Source organism: Peromyscus californicus, unplaced genomic scaffold, assembly GCF_007827085.1.
Source record: "Peromyscus californicus insignis strain IS unplaced genomic scaffold, ASM782708v3 Scaffold_1__1_contigs__length_55948999, whole genome shotgun sequence".
Lineage (NCBI taxonomy): Eukaryota > Metazoa > Chordata > Mammalia > Rodentia > Cricetidae > Peromyscus > Peromyscus californicus.
In genome coordinates, this window is record NW_026294492.1 from 52,355,466 (window position 1) to 52,372,878 (window position 17,413).

At 38.5% G+C, this 17,413-nt stretch overlaps 1 pseudogene; it reads left to right on the plus strand.

The window, feature by feature from the left end:
• The window catches only part of LOC128115859 (zinc finger protein 431-like), a 45,954-nt pseudogene extending 29,373 nt beyond the window's left edge, over window positions 1-16,581 (plus strand).
• The last annotated feature ends 832 nt before the right edge of the window (window positions 16,582-17,413 follow it).

Consider the following 17,413-nt stretch of genomic DNA (forward strand, 5'->3'; position numbering starts at 1 on the left):
AAATCACAGAATATCACCTGTCTTTGCCTCCTGAGTGTTGGGGTTAAAGGTGGCCACCACCACACCCATATTGTCTATCCTGTTTTGAAGTTAATAATTTGGATAACATTTTGCTGATATGTACTAGATAGTGTTATTGTGTTTGCATGTCCCTCTATGCATATTATTAGGCATTTCTTTTACAATGCCATATTCAGTTTTGTGGGCACAGAAATGGAAGGCGTGATTCTCCTTTTCTGCTTTCTTTTAAAATGTGTTGGTGACTGTATTTGTTATTTTATGACCCATGTGATAGAATATATCAAGCACAATGAATTATGTAAACATATTCTCAATGAAGTGTACATTTGCAATGCAGCCAGTCTCAACATTTCTATTATGTGCATATATGGGATACTTTAGGATGCAGTGACCTATGAGGATGTGCATGTGAACTTTACTCATGAAGAGTGGGCTTTGCTGGATCCTTCCCAGAAGAGTCTCTACAAAGATGTGATGCTGGAAACCTACTGGAACCTCACTATTGTAGGTAAGAATGTGAGCTTTCTGTCAGTTTTTAACTTAAAGGGATAAGACTTTCTTGGAGATTGTTGCTCTTCTGTGTGTTTTTTTTTTTTTGTTTTGTTTTTTGTTTTTTGTTTTTTCGAGACAGGGTTTCTCTGTGTAGCTTTGCGCCTTTTCCTAGAACTCACTTGGTAGCCCAGGCTGGCCTTGAACTCACAGAGATCCGCCTGGCTCTGCCTCCCAAGTGCTGGGATTAAAGGCGTGTGCCACCACCGCCCGGCTCTTCTGTGATTTTAAATGTGAAAGAGGAAGAATCTAGTGACTAAAGCAGGCATTGTTCAAAGATTCACAAAAGATAGTAATTTCAGTTGTGTCTAATTTCCAGTAATATATCACATACATTTTCTGGTACTGTATTTTAGGGTACAAATGGGAAGACCACAATATTGAAGAAAATTGTCAAAGTTCTAGAAGACATGGAAGGTAATTTTCATGTGCAAGCTGATATATATGTACCTTGGAAGAAATGCTAATGTTCCCTGAGCTTCTAAAGAAAAACAGCAATGTAAATTACCTCAGCTGTGTGATGTCTATTAAATTGTCACAACACCATGTTCTCCAATGTCAGGTAGCTGATCACTATTTGCAAAGCATTCCTTTAAGGACAAGACAAGGAAGCAATGCCATAACAGATGTTACAATTTTAATCATAGCCATATGAGAAGCATGTTGTAGAATTGTACATCCAATTATTGTCATGCCATTCAATCATCATACAAGATATACATGTTGATAAGGGAATTAGAGTATGTCCAAGACCTTTTATAAGCAAAGCTTCCCTATTAAAGCTAGTGTTCCTTGTATACTTGCAGTGAGTGACTTAGCATAGTTTAGTGAGAAGAGCACTTTATGAGAGACAAGGAATTTATCATGGTGTAGAAACCTGAATCCATATACCACATCTCTGAGGCACAAAATGTTAGACTATGTGAATGTAATGTGAAAATCTTTTATTTGTTGTTCTTCCTTTAATAGGTATATCAACTGTCCCTCTGGATACAAGCCATGTGAGCATGAGGAATATGGAAAAAACCAATATACCTCTGTTTCTCCTGGAACAATTAGAAGATATGTTATAGTCACTTCTGTGAGAAAACATGATGACTGTGATACAAGTTTATACTTTCACATTGGAGAAAACCCTTATGAGTACAAGGAATATGGAAATTCTTCTGTCTGTACTGGTTCATTTTGCACATATAGTGTGACTCACAGTATAAAAAAATGTTATGCATGCAATCAGTGTGGTAAAAACTTGAATTCTTCCAATTATTTTCAAAGACATGAAAAAATTCATTTTGGAAGAGGAAGTGATAAATGTGAGCTTTGTACTGAGGATTTTAGCCATCACAGTTATCTGCAAACACACAAAACAACCAATAATGAAGAGAATACCTATGAATGTAAGCAACATGATAAAACCTTTAGATATGATTCCTCTTTAAAATTACAACAAATAACTCATTTGGAAGGAAGACCCTATGAATATGAGCAAAGTGATAAAGTATCTGCATGTCATAGTCTTTATCAAGTACATAGAACTCATAATAGAGAAAAAAAGTATGAATACCAGCAATGTGATAAAGCCTTTTCAAGACCCTGTTATCTTCAAATATATAAAAGAATTCATACTGGAGAGAAGCCCTATGAATGTAGTCAATGTGGTAAAGCCTTTGTACAGAAGAGTAATCTTAACAGGCATGAACAAAGTCATACTGGAGTAAAACGCTATGAATGTATTCCATGTGGTAAAGCCTTTGCACACAAGTATAAGCTTCTCATTCATGAAAGAATTCATACTGGAGAGAAACCCTATGAATGTAATCAATGTGGTAAAGCCTTTGCAGAGAAGTGTAATCTTCGAAGTCATGAAAGAAGTCATACTGGAGAGAAACCCTATGAATGTAACCAATGTGGTAAAGCCTTTGCACAGAAGAGTTCTCTTCACAGTCATGAAAGAATTCATTCTGGAGAGAAACCCTATAAATGTAGTCAATGTGGTAAAGCCTTTGCACAGAAGAGTAATCTTCTCATTCATGAAAGAATTCATACTGGAGAGAAACCCTATGAATGTAAACAGTGTGGTAAAACCTTTGCACAGAAGAGTAATCTTCTTAGTCATGAAAGAAGTCATACTGGAAAGAAACCCTATGAATATAATCAAAGTGCTCCATTCTGTGCACAGAAAAATCTTCTCATTCATGAAAGAAATCATACAAGGGAGAAACCCTATGAATGTAATCAATGTGGTAAAGCCTTTGCAAGGAAGAGTCATCTTCTCAGTCATGAAAGAATTCATACTGGGGAGAAACCCTATGTTTGTAATCAGTGTGGTAAAGCCTTTGCACATAATAGTCATCTTCACAGTCATGAAAGAATTCATACTGGAGAGAAACCCTATGAATGTAACCAGTGTGATAAAGCATTTGCACGTAAAAGTCATCTTCGAAGGCATGAAAGATGTCACACTGGAGAGAAACCCTATGGATATAATCAGTATGGTAGAGATTTTGCATTTAACAGTCACCTTCAAATAAAAGAAAACTCATATTGGAGACAGACCCTATGAATGTAATCAATGTGGTAAAGACTTTGCACAGAACAGTCATCTTCACAGTCCTGTCTTATAGTCCACATACTTTTTTTCCCATTGAGTTAGCTCACTGGTGCTTGAGTAAGGTTAGTAGAGACACTTCGTAATTAAAATATTGTCTCTTTTTTTTAAGTTGTAAACATGTTTTATTCCAGGAATAGAGAAACACATACTAATATGAATAATAAAAAGTATTTGCAAATGAAACTGATATATACTGTCATCACATTAGTTTTGGATCATGGTACTTGATTCTAAGGACTAAATACTTTTTCTCATTATATTCTCAGCAACACAAATGAATGGCAGAAAATGTTATCAGTAAGGAAATGTGATTCCTACTAATCCTGACTAGCTGATATTGAGTTCCAGGATGGCCCTAGGTATGTAGAGAGATCCTTAATCAAAAACCAGGATGTGGAAAGATGGTTGTATTTCTTTAGGACCTGGGTTCAATTGTCAGCACCCACATAGAAGCTCACAACCGTCTTTATATCCAGTTCTAGGGGATCCAACACACTCATACATACATGAAGACAAAACATCTTTTCATGTAAAAGCAAAATAATCCTTTTTAAAAGTATATATCATATTGTGAAACTTTCCCTAGTATAATGTGGACTCATTTCTACTTTGCTAAGTCATTTTTTGGGGTCATTCCCATCAAGAGAATTGTGTTAACAATTAAAATAAGCAGTGTGCAGAGTCCATTCTTAAAGGGATTGAAATCTATTCAATCATTCACTGAACAAGTAGCAGGGACTTTTCATCACCTGCAAATGATGGAAGGCAGAAGGAGTAAATGGGCATCTTCATTTTCTGGAGTGTAATGACATCTTTGTGAGCTGGAGAGTTGACTCAGCAGCATTGCTGCTGTTGTGCATCCAAGTTTGGTTCCTAGCACCTATATTAGGTGGCTCAGAAGTATGTGTAAACTCTGGTCCAGGAAGTCTGATGCCCATTTATGCCTTCCTTGGGCACCAGGTTTGTTAATGTTATAAAGGTGGATGTGTACATACATATATGTATGTGTGTGATAGGAGAGAGACTCCATATTTTAAAAGAACTTTTAAGTGGAAATTTAGGTGAAGAAGTATGGGACAGAGTTCGAAAGGAAAACGAAAAGACATACAAAGAAGGGAGAAAGATCCCTGTTCAATTTTAGGTCACGTGGTCATCAACTTGGACTGTTGTCACAATAGTTAAGGATGTTAATCATGAAGAAGTGATATCAAATTCTTGGAATGAATATAAACTTCATTATCAAAGTTAAAATTGGTAAAAGAGGCAAAAAAGATGAATTTCTTTGTTCAGGCAAATTTGAAAGCAAAATACCACTGACATGGATGCAGGTGCCAGCTCCCTCAGCTCACTGGAGCCTCCTTTAGGGACATACCCATTTTCTGAAAAAGACCCTGAAGCATGGGGTGAATAGTTTACTAATCAATCTAATCTCGAATTCTCTGCTTTGATGAGGCCTCAGGAGAGTCTGTCAGAAAACTAACTTTATTTACCAATTTCTTCCTGGCCTCCTGAACTGTGATTGTTATTCCCAGTGCAATTTCAGTGAATTGTTTAACCTCTAATTATGCACTAACCAATCTATTTAAAACTATAGAAGAATAGATGTCACTGGACTGTCTTCCTTCACGGTTTTACATCAATATTACCTCTCACTCCCTGTATCATAACTTAGAAGGTATGTGGATCACCTGTTTCTTCCACAAAATATCACACTTGTGAACACTTTTGATGATATTATGTTGATTGGACCATGTGAGCAGGAGGTAGCAACCACTTTGAACTCATTGGTAATAATATGCCCATCGAGGATGGGTCATCCCACCAAAATTCAAGAGTCTTTATACCTCATTGAAATTCTTAGGTGTCCAATGGTGCCTTGCATGAAGAGAGATTCTTTCTAAGGTGGTGAACAAGTTATTGTACCTGGCCCCTCCCACCCCCAAGAAAGGAGCACAATGTTTAGTGGGCCTGTTTGGATTGTGGAGTCAGGACATTACTCTCTTGGATGTGTTATTTTGGCCCATATATCAACTGACTTAAAAAGCTGCTAACTTTGTGTGGAGACTGGTACAGGCTGCTGTCCAGGCTTCTATACTACTTGAACTGGCATACTGATGGTATGTGAAGTGTCAGTGGCAAATAGGGATGCTGATTCCCTGAAGTTGTACCAAGGAAGATATCTTTGGACTCTTGAAGCAAGGCTCTCCAACCACCTGCAGACAAGTATTCTCCCTTTTAGAGACAGCTTTTGGCATACTATTGGGCCTTAGTGGAAACTGAACATTAGACAATGGGTCAGTAAGTTACATGCACCCTGACCTGCATTCCCATCATGACCTTGGTGTTATCTGTGCACAGCAGCAATATATTATCAAATAGAAGTGATATATTTGTGATTTGCCAGAGAATGTCTTGAAGGCACAAGCAAGTTACATTAAGGTTTCTACTCACAATACAATTCCCCTGCTGCCAAGTATTTACCTGCAGACTCAGGGAAGTGGGTGGGTCCAGGAAGATTGATGCAAAGGGGAGGGAGAATGTTCAGATGTTGCTGTAAACAAAGATGCTGGGCAGGGTTGGGTCAGAAGCAGGTGGAGGTTTAAGTTTGGGGAAAGTTGTTAAAGTATTTGAACAGTGTGGATTGAGAAATTCATCATAGTGAGTAGAGCCAGTCATGGCAGTGGCAAATTAGGCAGGGCCACACCCAAGGTGGGCCCAGCGGTGGGCAGGGAAGAGGCTGGATCAGGGAAAGGAATCAGAACTACAAGTGCAGGGATGGGTGGAACCAAGACAGTTGGGCTGGGCTTGATAAGTTTGCCATGTCTGTCAGTTGCAGGTCAATTATGAAATGCCAGAGCTTCACACAGGCAAGCTTGTGTATTCACAAAACCTCTGCCACACAACACCCACAAACCCAAACACCCATAAATACTTCTCCAAACACACATGCAAAGATGGCAGCCATGCTGACACACACACATCATACATGCCCTACATATATAAATATACCATCAACAGTCAGATTCCTATCAAAATGTATAGTCAGAGTCAGTAAGATAGAGCAGCTAATAATGTGGCTTGCTGCCAGCCCTACTTGCCTAAATTTGGTCCCCACGTGATGGAAGAATAGAACTGATTCTCAAGTTGTCCTCTACCTGCCACATATGCAAAGTGGCATCTGTGCACACACCTGTAGATAAACACAAAAGAAAATATGGTAAAATATATTTACAAGTACGTATTTACACAAACATGCTCAGAGATGCTCATCTATTTAGGAGGTGGTGGGAGCTTTGATCATACCTTGCTCCACCTGGGGTGCAACCAGTAAGGGCTGCACGTGGTCTGGTCTGGGCATCCTGCCAGATGACATAACCCAACTCCAGAGGCGGCAGGTAGACCTGGTGTCCAGGCATAAGAAGATAAGGGAGTTCTTTCACGGGAGTGGCTCCTGCCACTAGGCTCTCCTTAAGGTGTATTTCCCCATGAGCCTGGTTATTTGTCTCCATGATGGACCACACACAAGGGCACTGTCCATTTGGCAAGATGAGGTGGTTGCATTCCCTGAAACTTTGAAGTTACAGATGTGAGTTGCCATGTGGGGCTGGAAACCGAACTGTGTTTTCTGCAAGAGATACTTGCCAGAGTGCAGCTCCAGTAAGGTTGAGGTCCCAAGGAGGAGGTGTGGAGGAGACTGACAGGATCTGAGAGTGAATCAGGATAACTGGTGCTTTATTGAAAAAAGACTGCACCTCTTATACTCTATAATTGTACAATACTTCAGCCAGAAGCAATATTGAAAGCAGACTTAATGATTCTTGGATGAAAGTGTCCATCAACCTTATCACAGCATTTTTTTTTCTCATGGGAAAAGCATTAAGTTAAACAAGTATCTAAATGCCTATCTGAATGTGAGCCCATTGTTTCTCTCAATAGTGTACTTTCATCCTTGGGACCAGGTGTGTCCAGTTCTCTATTCTTGATATAATCGGGGTCGGGGGAGGCACAATGAAGATTTTTGTGTGAGAGTAGGCAGAATTATCTATCACACTTTATGGTTCCATGGTGGTGGGGATTTTTCCCAAAGAATTATTTTGTTTAAAGACAATGCCATTTTATACATCCTTATTCTCCACTGAAGCCTACACAAAATTTCCCAAAGGAAAAGGCATAAGAAAACTCCCATAACACATAGAATTGTTAAAGATGAAAGTAAGAAGATTCCAGAGAATTTTGATCTGCAATGATAAAATAATGGAACTTTGTCAAGCAGTAATGGTCGCTGTGTGCTCCATGCCAGGTAATAAACTGCAGAACCATCTCAAATCTTTTTCTTTTAAGATTTAATTCATTATTCTTGTCTTTGTGCATGCACATGCATAATATAATTTGAAATCAGATGACAGCCTGTGTGATACAGTCCTCTTCTCCTGCCATGTAGGTCCTGAGGACCAAACCACATCCATCAGTCTTGGCTGCAAGCCTTGATCTTGTTTGTTAATCGTTGCTTTTGAAGTTTTGTTTTTAAAACAGGCTCATGAAGTTCAGGGTGATCTTGAAATTGTGGCCTTTTTGCTTCTACTTCCAATTACTGGAATAACAGGTTGCAATATCATGCCCTGTTTATGCAGAGGGAGGCCTTGTAAATGCTGGCTTATTGCTCTACCAGATGAGACCCATCTGAGCTGAAAACATTGATGTAGCTGACTTTTTGATACACAGGTTCACATTGAGACCCTATCTCAAAAGCAATCACTGCAGACATTAATTTTTGTTAAAATATATTGGGTGTGTGTGTTTTGAGACAGCGTCTCTCTTGGTTGCCTAGTTTGGCCTACAACCCACCCTGTAGCCCTTGAACTCCTGCCCCTTGGCCTCAGCCACCTAAGTACCTGGATAGCAGGCCTGGACTGCCAAAGGAGGAAGCCAGGGCACAGAGAGGCTGAACTATGTGTCCAGGGACACACAGCTAGTAGCCAGAGGTGCATGGCAAGATCAGAACTTTTCTAAGTTCAGGTAGGAATCCAGAACCTTCCTTAAGGTGGAATGCCATCATTTCATCATGGAAGGATGGGAAGAGGACCAGGATCCAATCCTCTTTGGGGTCTAAATGTTTGGAGAATCTTATGTGGGGTAAGGCCACAAATACAGTGTGAGGCATTGTTTATGAAGAAAGAGATGGACACAACTGAGGCCCACCTGGCCTAGGCCAAGCTGAAGCTTCGGGGGCTTCATATAGAACCCAAGTAGCATGCCAGAGCCGGAGCTGTGCCAGGAGTCCCTGGGAAAGGACAAGGAGAATGGCAAAATAAGGGTTCCCTCCTGCTCACTGTCAGGGCTCATTAAACTGAGACTACACAAAACTTAAGAACCTCCCAGATGCCAAGGTATTGCACAAGCCTCTCACTTCTCACATGGGAAACTGTAGCACAGAGAGGAAGAGAATCTGGGTTAGAGAGATTCCTGTTATTGATGCTCCACCTGGTTATTGTAAGCATGGTAACTAGTGTATTTACACCATTCTTAATAACAGCACAGAGAGGTGAAGCCAATCATACAAAGTCACACGGACATTAAATGGATTTTAAGCCAGGATCTGAACCCAAGTTGCCCGTTGGTACCCTTATAAAACTTTTAGGATTGCATGTATTTTTAAATGTAGGGGTAAGACCATGTAGATGTGGAGGTCAAAGCATAACTTACCTGAATCTATTTTCTCATTTAACCATGTAGGTCACAGGGATGGAACTCAGGTAGAAAAACAGGCCTGGCAGCAGCCATCTTTACCCCCAGAATCATCTCACTGGCCCCCAGTTGGATCGTTTCTGTGTGCTCCTTCTGTGCACATGCATGTGTGGAGGTCACAGGTCAACCTATGGGCATCTTATAAATTGGTAGTAAAATCCAAGTTGGCTTCTTTAAACAAATGGGTTACTGGGCAGAGCCAAGCAAATCCAGACTGCAGTGTTCCCGGAATTGTGCCAACAGAAAACTTAAGAACAGGGAGGCATGGTGGCTTTCTACAAAGGGCCACATTGACGAAGTGTTTGCTGCCCTGTAGCTCACACAGTGTCTGGATTCTGTGTGGGTGAGTAGGCAGGGCCGTGAGTCATTAAAACTTTGTTTATAAACATCAAAATGTGATCTGGAATCCCTTCAAGGGTCACAAAATAATTCTTTCCTTGGATTTTTTTCCCTTCACAAGCATTTAAAAATATGAGGAACATGTTCAACATGTAGGGTATACAAATACAGGTTCTGAATTGGCTCAGCTCCTGTCCTGAATCTGTGACCATGTACAAAGCTGCCAAGTGAAGAGGTCTCTGGTTCCTTCTTGGCTCAGGGTGGCCTGTGCCCCCTCTAGAATACAGAACTTTTCAAAGAACTCTTTATACTCTAGGAGGCTTTGAAGGTGCAACAGGCTATCCTGGTCAGCTCTGAGAACAGGAAGACACTGAGTGGCCCAATGCCAGTCTTGCTGCAGAGGATGGAGGTACTACTGGCTCTATGAATCATGGTCAGTGATGGGACCTACAAACAGAGCAGTTGCTGTACAGACAGGGATAGCTTGTTAGTTCCAGCCTGGGTAAGGTGTCTCAGGGACATGTCCTTCCTTCAGCCATCTATGGCCACTGAAGTTGGGGTCCTGATTCAGGTGGAGCATTTTGGTTTGAGTGTCTTGCTATATAGATGCAGCTGATTCAGGTCCAGGTCTGTTGAGGACAAGCTCAGCTGTTCAGTCTCCAACCTTCACCTCTGAAACCTGAAGCCTCAGGGACCACTTTCTTTAGCCAGCAGGATGACGAATGAGACTCATCATACACTGGGAGACCAGCCTGGGACCCTACCAATGGTGCCCAGCTGTGTGACCTCATCACACCTTGGCTCCCCACACTATTGCCTTTTGATTCCTATCACTCTGTAACATCTGACATATTACAACTTCCACCTACATCACAACCATCCACCCAGGAGTATAAGATCACTCTGAAAGGGAAACATAACCAGTGCAGAACACTGGGTGATGGCAGGGATGGAGCAGGTAGGGTCAGATGATAGTTTGAGCTTCTAGACCTAAAACTCACTTATGGCAGTAACACAAGTGATGTGCAATATTTAAGGAAACCAGAGAACATTGTTGTGGCTCAGGGGTAAATATCCCGACTAGAAAACATCAATGAAGATCTTGCACATTTCTTAGGGGTGAAGACTCTACCTAGAATCCCCAATGAGGTGCTTGGTTCATGGCTTAGTCCTATAGATATTCATAACATTTCTGTATATTTATGGTTCATCATGACATAAAAGAGACATGGGCATGTTTTTTATTTACTATATTTACTTTATTTCACCTGTATGTCTGTTTTGCTTCCTTATATGTTTGGTGCCCATAGAAGCGAGAAGGGGGCATCAGATTACCTGCAACAGGATGTAGGCATGATTGTACATCACAATATTAGTGCTGGGAATAAAATTCATGTCTTCTACAAGAATAGTAAGGAGACTTAACTACTGAGCAATCTCTCCAGTCCTGAACTTGATAGATCATCAAACTTTTGTGTGTGTGCACTCAGATCCACACACTAAAAGCTGAGTATTAAGAGATTTGAAGTTTGCTTAAAAATCCATGTTTGGCTGCTGGAGATGACTCTCTATGTATGCTTGTTAGATTTGGTCAGCTAGATACAAGTTATAGTTAGATTGATTTCAGGTGTTCTCGGTTTTGTGAGTTGATCAAAGAAAGAGGTCACTCCAAGATGAAATTTTTAGGCCTGTGTGGGCAGCAGGAAGTTCAATCCTTTGTTGGACTGAGTGTAAAACGGCCATTGACAGGCATATTTATTGATTGTTACACAAAATTGTTTTTTGGGTAAATTAGTTCCTCATACCAAGGTCTCTAATCTAATCTAGATTTTCTCTGAAGGAAAGCATCATGTGCCTGCTACTTTAGTCTTTATTGTGTACAGTTTGTGGTACCCAGTAATCCAAGAGCTTGAAGCGTGCCACAAGTGTCTTTTGACTAACATCATGCAAGAGCTGTAATGACCCCTTAGAAAAACAATTCTACAAATCATTCAACACAATCATTGTTTTCCACAAAGATTTCTTCATGGTCAAAGTATTTTTGAGAAACAACTATTCACTCTAATGTTTATCCTAGATAGAGGGACTCTGCTAAATTCCTACAACAGAGTGATATGTAGGCAAATCTATAGAGTATTTTCTTGATTAATATTTAATATAGTAGGACCCATCCCACTGTAGTGTGTGACACCCTGGCCAGGTGGTTCTGATTTGCATAAGAAAGCAAACTGAGCAAGCCATGATGGCAGGAGGGCAGAAAGCAACATTTCTCCAGGTTGACAGCTTATGTGCAATGCCTAAGCCTGTGGTGTATACAAGTTAGCAAATCTTTTCCTGGACAGATCCTCTTGAGCATTTTACAGATCTGGAGACTTGTTATTATTAAAGAAACTATTTATTAAGCTGTATGTGTGTGGAATGATTTACCATTGGGGAAACACATTAAATCCAGAACAGCTTCAACTCCAGTCTTTCAGAACTATATAATTTGTCAGACAAATCTCTTATGATGACTCATGTTTCCTTATCCCGATGTGTTGTCACACAAGGCATTTCCCTTATTGTCCTCCTGACTCAGCCTCCTAAATTCTTGTATTAAATGTACATAACATCAGAGAATTCCAATAGAACCTATTTCCATTACATAATGGGCTATTCTAATGGGCTATTCTTTGCAGTAACAGGATAAAGCATTTATCTAATTTTTCTTTATCTATAAAAAATTGGGAGTCAGATACTGAAGCAAGAACACAAATGATCATAGAAGTGATGGAGAAGCCACCAATGACCTCTTCTCTCTTCTGTTCCTCATTCTAAAAGGCTGAGATCCTCTCCCAGCCCTGCCTTACTACTTCCTGTCTCTTATCTGTCCTCATTCCTAGACATCTATGTTTAATTTCGGCCTACTAGTAGCTAGGTCCACCCTATCATTTAAAGCAAACATTATTGTCAGCATGTGATCAAAATATGACACATTTCCCCCCTTTTGTCTAAATAAAAAGGAAAAGTTTTAACTAACATAGTAAAACTACATACAATAAGTTCAATAGCTATATAAAATTATATATAGGTAAAAATTATGTTAACAATGTCCAGTCCATTTACATTTGGTAAATTTAGAGAAAATACTCCATTTCTATCCTACCTTGGTTAGTTCAAAGTTTTGTACCTAATTTACTTTTTATCCTAACTTTCATTACCATCCCCAAACTATGTTTTTATGTCTCCCAACCTTACACACTTTATAGCTCTTTTGTGACCATCTTTTCTGAATTTGGTAACAAGAGAAACTATAACTGTTTAGTCTTCAACTCCATCATAGACCTGAGAAGGGTATAATATTGCCTGAGTAAACAGTTAGGTGCAGAAAAAAAGTTTCTGAAATTCAGAAATGACAGAAACAGTTGGCTGACTGGACAGTCACCCAAGTTTCCTCTGTAATGTTGGGGCATCCATATTCAGCCTCAGGCCTAGAATATCTGACAAACTCTTCTGTGAAGCAGAAATTTTGAAGGACTCACCTGCCTTGTCTTGGCAAATTTTGTTAGTCACTTTCTTTTGTGTCCTGTTTGTTCAACATAGATGGCATACTTTCAGCAGTTGAGGCAAAGACAGTTTCTTGCCTAGTGGATAACTTTTGCCATATGGAGTTTCCTTGATGCCCATCATCTTTTCTGAAGTGGATTGGTGCTGCCAGGAGCAGACATGTTTCATTGTCATGTCTCATTGGCATAAAAAGGCTTATATTATTAAAACATATTAAATGCCATATTATGTAGCTCTCTGAAGTGTTTGACGACCACCTGTCTATCTAAAATATATCTCTCTTTGATCTTGAAAACAAGTTCAATTATAATAGGTGACTAACTACTACCCTGCATTTCTCTATTATCCTTAGTAGTTTGTAATTATAACTTTCAAGGACTAGAAATTTGCATTATATTGTTACATGAGCTACATAGGTAAAATACCTTAAACAAGAGTAGAAATGTACATAAAGCATGTTCTAACAAAAATAACCTCAAATTTGTATCAATATACAAAATTCCATACCAATGTAAAATATTTAAGACTAGTAGTTGCTTTTTCGGTTTAAAAGTAGATTCAGTAATCTTCCCTTTTATCTTATCATTTCTGTATCCTCCCTTTTTCTTTTCAGAACCGAATCTAATCTCCTTTGTTCAGCTTGTTTCCTGACCATACCAATACCAACTTGTAACCAATCATCCTAAATGGTAACAAATCCCTACAACTCACTGAATGACTAAAAACCACCTACTCCACCTCTTAGGAATGTGGGTATCATGTTCTTAAAATTACTTCCTGTTGCCTAGGGTGACAGCATCTTTAGGGGACCCTGAGAAAATTGGGATAATTATCAAGTCCTGGTAAATCTAGCTGTATCATTTGTTGTCCAGTCTCTGTATAATGGGAAAGTACAAGACTTATCTCAAGTCCTTGCTAGTCTGTGAGGCTGGACCATTTCAGTTAGCCACATTGAATTGTTCTGAGCAGTTTGTAGTCCAAAGCCAGTCTTTACATGGTGTTTGTCAGCTTAGTGGCATTGCCACAATCCAGGTGGAATTGTCGTTGTAGGGCCCCATCCTCCTTTTGGAGACTTCAAAGGTCGCTGTTAGGAATGTTCATGGTTCACTGCAGAAAATTTAAACATTTTAAATGTCATATGCAGCAGATCTCAAAAGATTAAAGGACCACAATTTGTTAAGTCTATACAGAGTACAAAAACTTAATTCCTAGTTGCCTGATAGAGACTCAAACCCAAAATCATGTAGAGGAAGCTAGATGAAGCCTTTTTCTAGTATTGGTTAGTACTCTATATGAACATTAATATTATGAAAGTGTATATTAATTTTATAAATTTTAAGATAATATTTATACATTATGAAAAATTTCAAAGAGTCTAAATAAGACCAGAGAATTATGAGATTAGTGGCAATAAAATAATCTCTTAATTTTGGTTTTTCTTCTGTCCCATATCAGGTGGCTTTTGTGACATGAGGCAGAGATTTTGGATTTTTCTTTAACAAACATGCTTGGGTTTAGAGAAGGAGCCAATCTCCAACTCCAAAGCCAGTTTTAATTTTTAATTGAACTGGGACTACGAAAAGACCATTTGCCTTATATGTCTGTAGTGAACATCAGAAACAAACATTTGGGAAGAATTATGAAATTTTATCCTGTTGGAAATGTGATATACTATTAGGCCAATGTACACTTTTTCTTGGGACACTTTCTCTGGGTTATTCATCCTTTTTCTTCAGATGTATCATTTTCCAATAGTCTTCAGATTCCTTTGTCGGATGCCTTCATTCTCCACAAAAGACAAAACAAAACCGTGCCACAACCCTAACTTTGGTGAGTTTCCTTTTTGGCAGGTAATATCTGATCAAATTAAAGGCATTTTAACAAATGCTATTTTATATTAAATAGTCACTCTGATGAACTTCTAATGAAGAGGTCTCTCCTGTTTGAATCTAATCTTTATCAATTTTGAGGGTATCCATAGCTTTTATTCTCCTGTGGAAACAAAAGCAAAACCTCTTCCCCAATGAAATACATATCCTGGTTTTCATTCAGTGGTCAGCACATCTTTCAAGTTTACAGGCTGATTTAATTCAGCAGTGTTTTCTATTGTCTAATGTCTCTATAGCTGTTATTCCTTTCTCATAAGTATTTAAAAAAATTAATGTTAATAAAGCATTGTGCAATCTATCTCTGGGAGCCTTATTGTCCATTTCTGTTTATTAAGCATACTGTTTAGAGTGCAATTCAATCTGTCTATAAGTGCTTGTCCTATAGGACTATGTGGTATACCTGTAATATACTTTATGCTGTGATATGCAAAACTCTGTTTCATTTTACTAGAGACATATGTTGAAGCATTGTCAGTGGTAATTTTGTACAGGTTTACTCATGATGGCCGTAACTTCTAATAAATGTGTAATTACAGAATCAGCCTTTCAGAACTCAAAGCAGTTGCCTATTGAAATCCTGAATATGTATCTAAGGTATGGTGTGCATATTTTAATTTTCCAAACTCTGCAAAATGAAGCACATCCATTTGCCAAAATTCATTTCTTTGAGTACACTTTGGGTTACTTCCTTCAGGTAGTACAGTTTGGTTATACAAAGAATAAGTAGGACATTTCCTTATAATTTCCTTGGCTTGTTGCCAAGTGATGGAAAAATCTTTTTTCATACCCTTGCTATTACCATGGTGCCTCTTATGAAATTCTGAGGCTTCTAACACATTTCCTACCAGTAGCTGATCAATTTCACATTACCTTGTGCCTGAGTGCCTGGTAGACCTGTATAGGATCTGATATGTGCTATGTACAATGGATGATTTCTATTTTTGATTTTTTTTCAAGACAGGGTTTCTCTGTGTAGCTTTTGCAACCTGTTCTGGAACTCACTTTGTAGACCAGGCTGACCTTGAATTCATAGAGATTCACCTGCCTCTGCCTCGTGAGTGCTGGGATTAAAGGCATATGCCACCATTGCCCGGCTTTGATTATATCTTGTAATTGAATACATAACAAAGTTAATTCTAAATAATCTGGAATAATTTTAACAGTTTCAATATGTAAAACAATGTTTCCATCATATTAAGATGTTCTGGAAAAATTGAATAATTCCATTAGAATAGCATATAATTCTGACTTTTGAACAGAATCATAAGGGCTTTGAGCCACTTTACTTAAATTTCCTAACTTATAACCTGCCTTTCATGATTTGTTTGCATCAGTATAAATGTAGAGGCTCCAGAAGTTGGTGTTCCCTGTACAATGTGAGGGAAGATACAATTAGTTCTCTTTGTAAACTGAAGTCTTTTGCTTTTGGGATATTCGTTGCTAATCTCTTTCAGAAAATTACTGCAAGCTCTTAGCCAATGTTCATTTTCTGCCCATAATGAGGAAATTTCAGCATTAGTAAAAGGTACCACAATTTCCACTGAGTCAATTCCTGCTGATTGATGAAGTCTTAATTTTCCTTTCAGGATCAATTCAGAAATCTTTTCTACATAGGTCTTTAAGTTTTTACTCTGTATAGTAAAAATAACCATTCTAAGTTATTATCTTCTTTCTGGATTAGAATTCCAGTAGGAGAATGCATAGAAGGTAAAAACAAAACAAAGCAGAATTTAATCAAGCTGTGGATCCAAACGATACATATATGCATTTTGTAATTTTTTCTGCCAATACCAATTCTCTCTCAGCCTAAGCAGATAATTTTCTTGTATATTTAAGTTGTTATCACCTTGTAAGTTTTGAAATAAATTATTTAGTTCTTGAGTTGTCAATTCATTTGTGGGCCATAACCAGTTAATATCTCCCAGCAATTTTTGAAAATCATTAAGTGTTTGTAATTGATCTCTCCTGATTTGTACATTCTGTGGTTCAATTTTTGTAAACCTGTCTTATATCCTAGGTAATTAGTAGAATATCCTTTTTGTATTTTTTCAGGAGCAATTTATAACTCCCCAGGCATTTTTTTCTTTACTTCTTCAAACATTTCCTCTAAGGTACCTACATATGAATCAGCTTGTAAGATGTCATCCATATAATGGTAAATTATACATTGAGGATACTGATTATAAGTTATTTCCTATGGCTGTTGTACAAAATATTGACATAATATAGGGCTGTTTAACATTCCTTGTGGAAGAATTTTCCACTGATATCTTTTACAGGCTGGGAATTATTGTAAGTATTCATTGTGAAGGCAAATTTTCTCTATACTACTCTTGCAAAGAGTCTTTTAACTCAATCAGTATAGTAGACCCTCCTTTAGGTAATAGAGAAGGCAAGGAAATTCCAGACAGTTGAGTAATGTTATTAATAGCTCTTAGATCTGTTACCATTTTACATATTCCATATTTCTTTTTAATGACAGATATAGGAGAATTCCAAGGACTGTTTGATTCTTTGATATGTTGAGCATTTAGCTGCTTCTGTTCCAACTGTTCTAAGGCATGCAATTTTTCTGATGTCAAAGGCCATTGTTCTGCCCAGACAGGTTTGTCAGTCAACCATGTTAAAGCTAGGGTTGTTTGAAAGATCAGCAACTATTGTGCCCTGTTCACGTACAACTCAGGTGGTTATTGACTGTTCTTGCCAATACCTT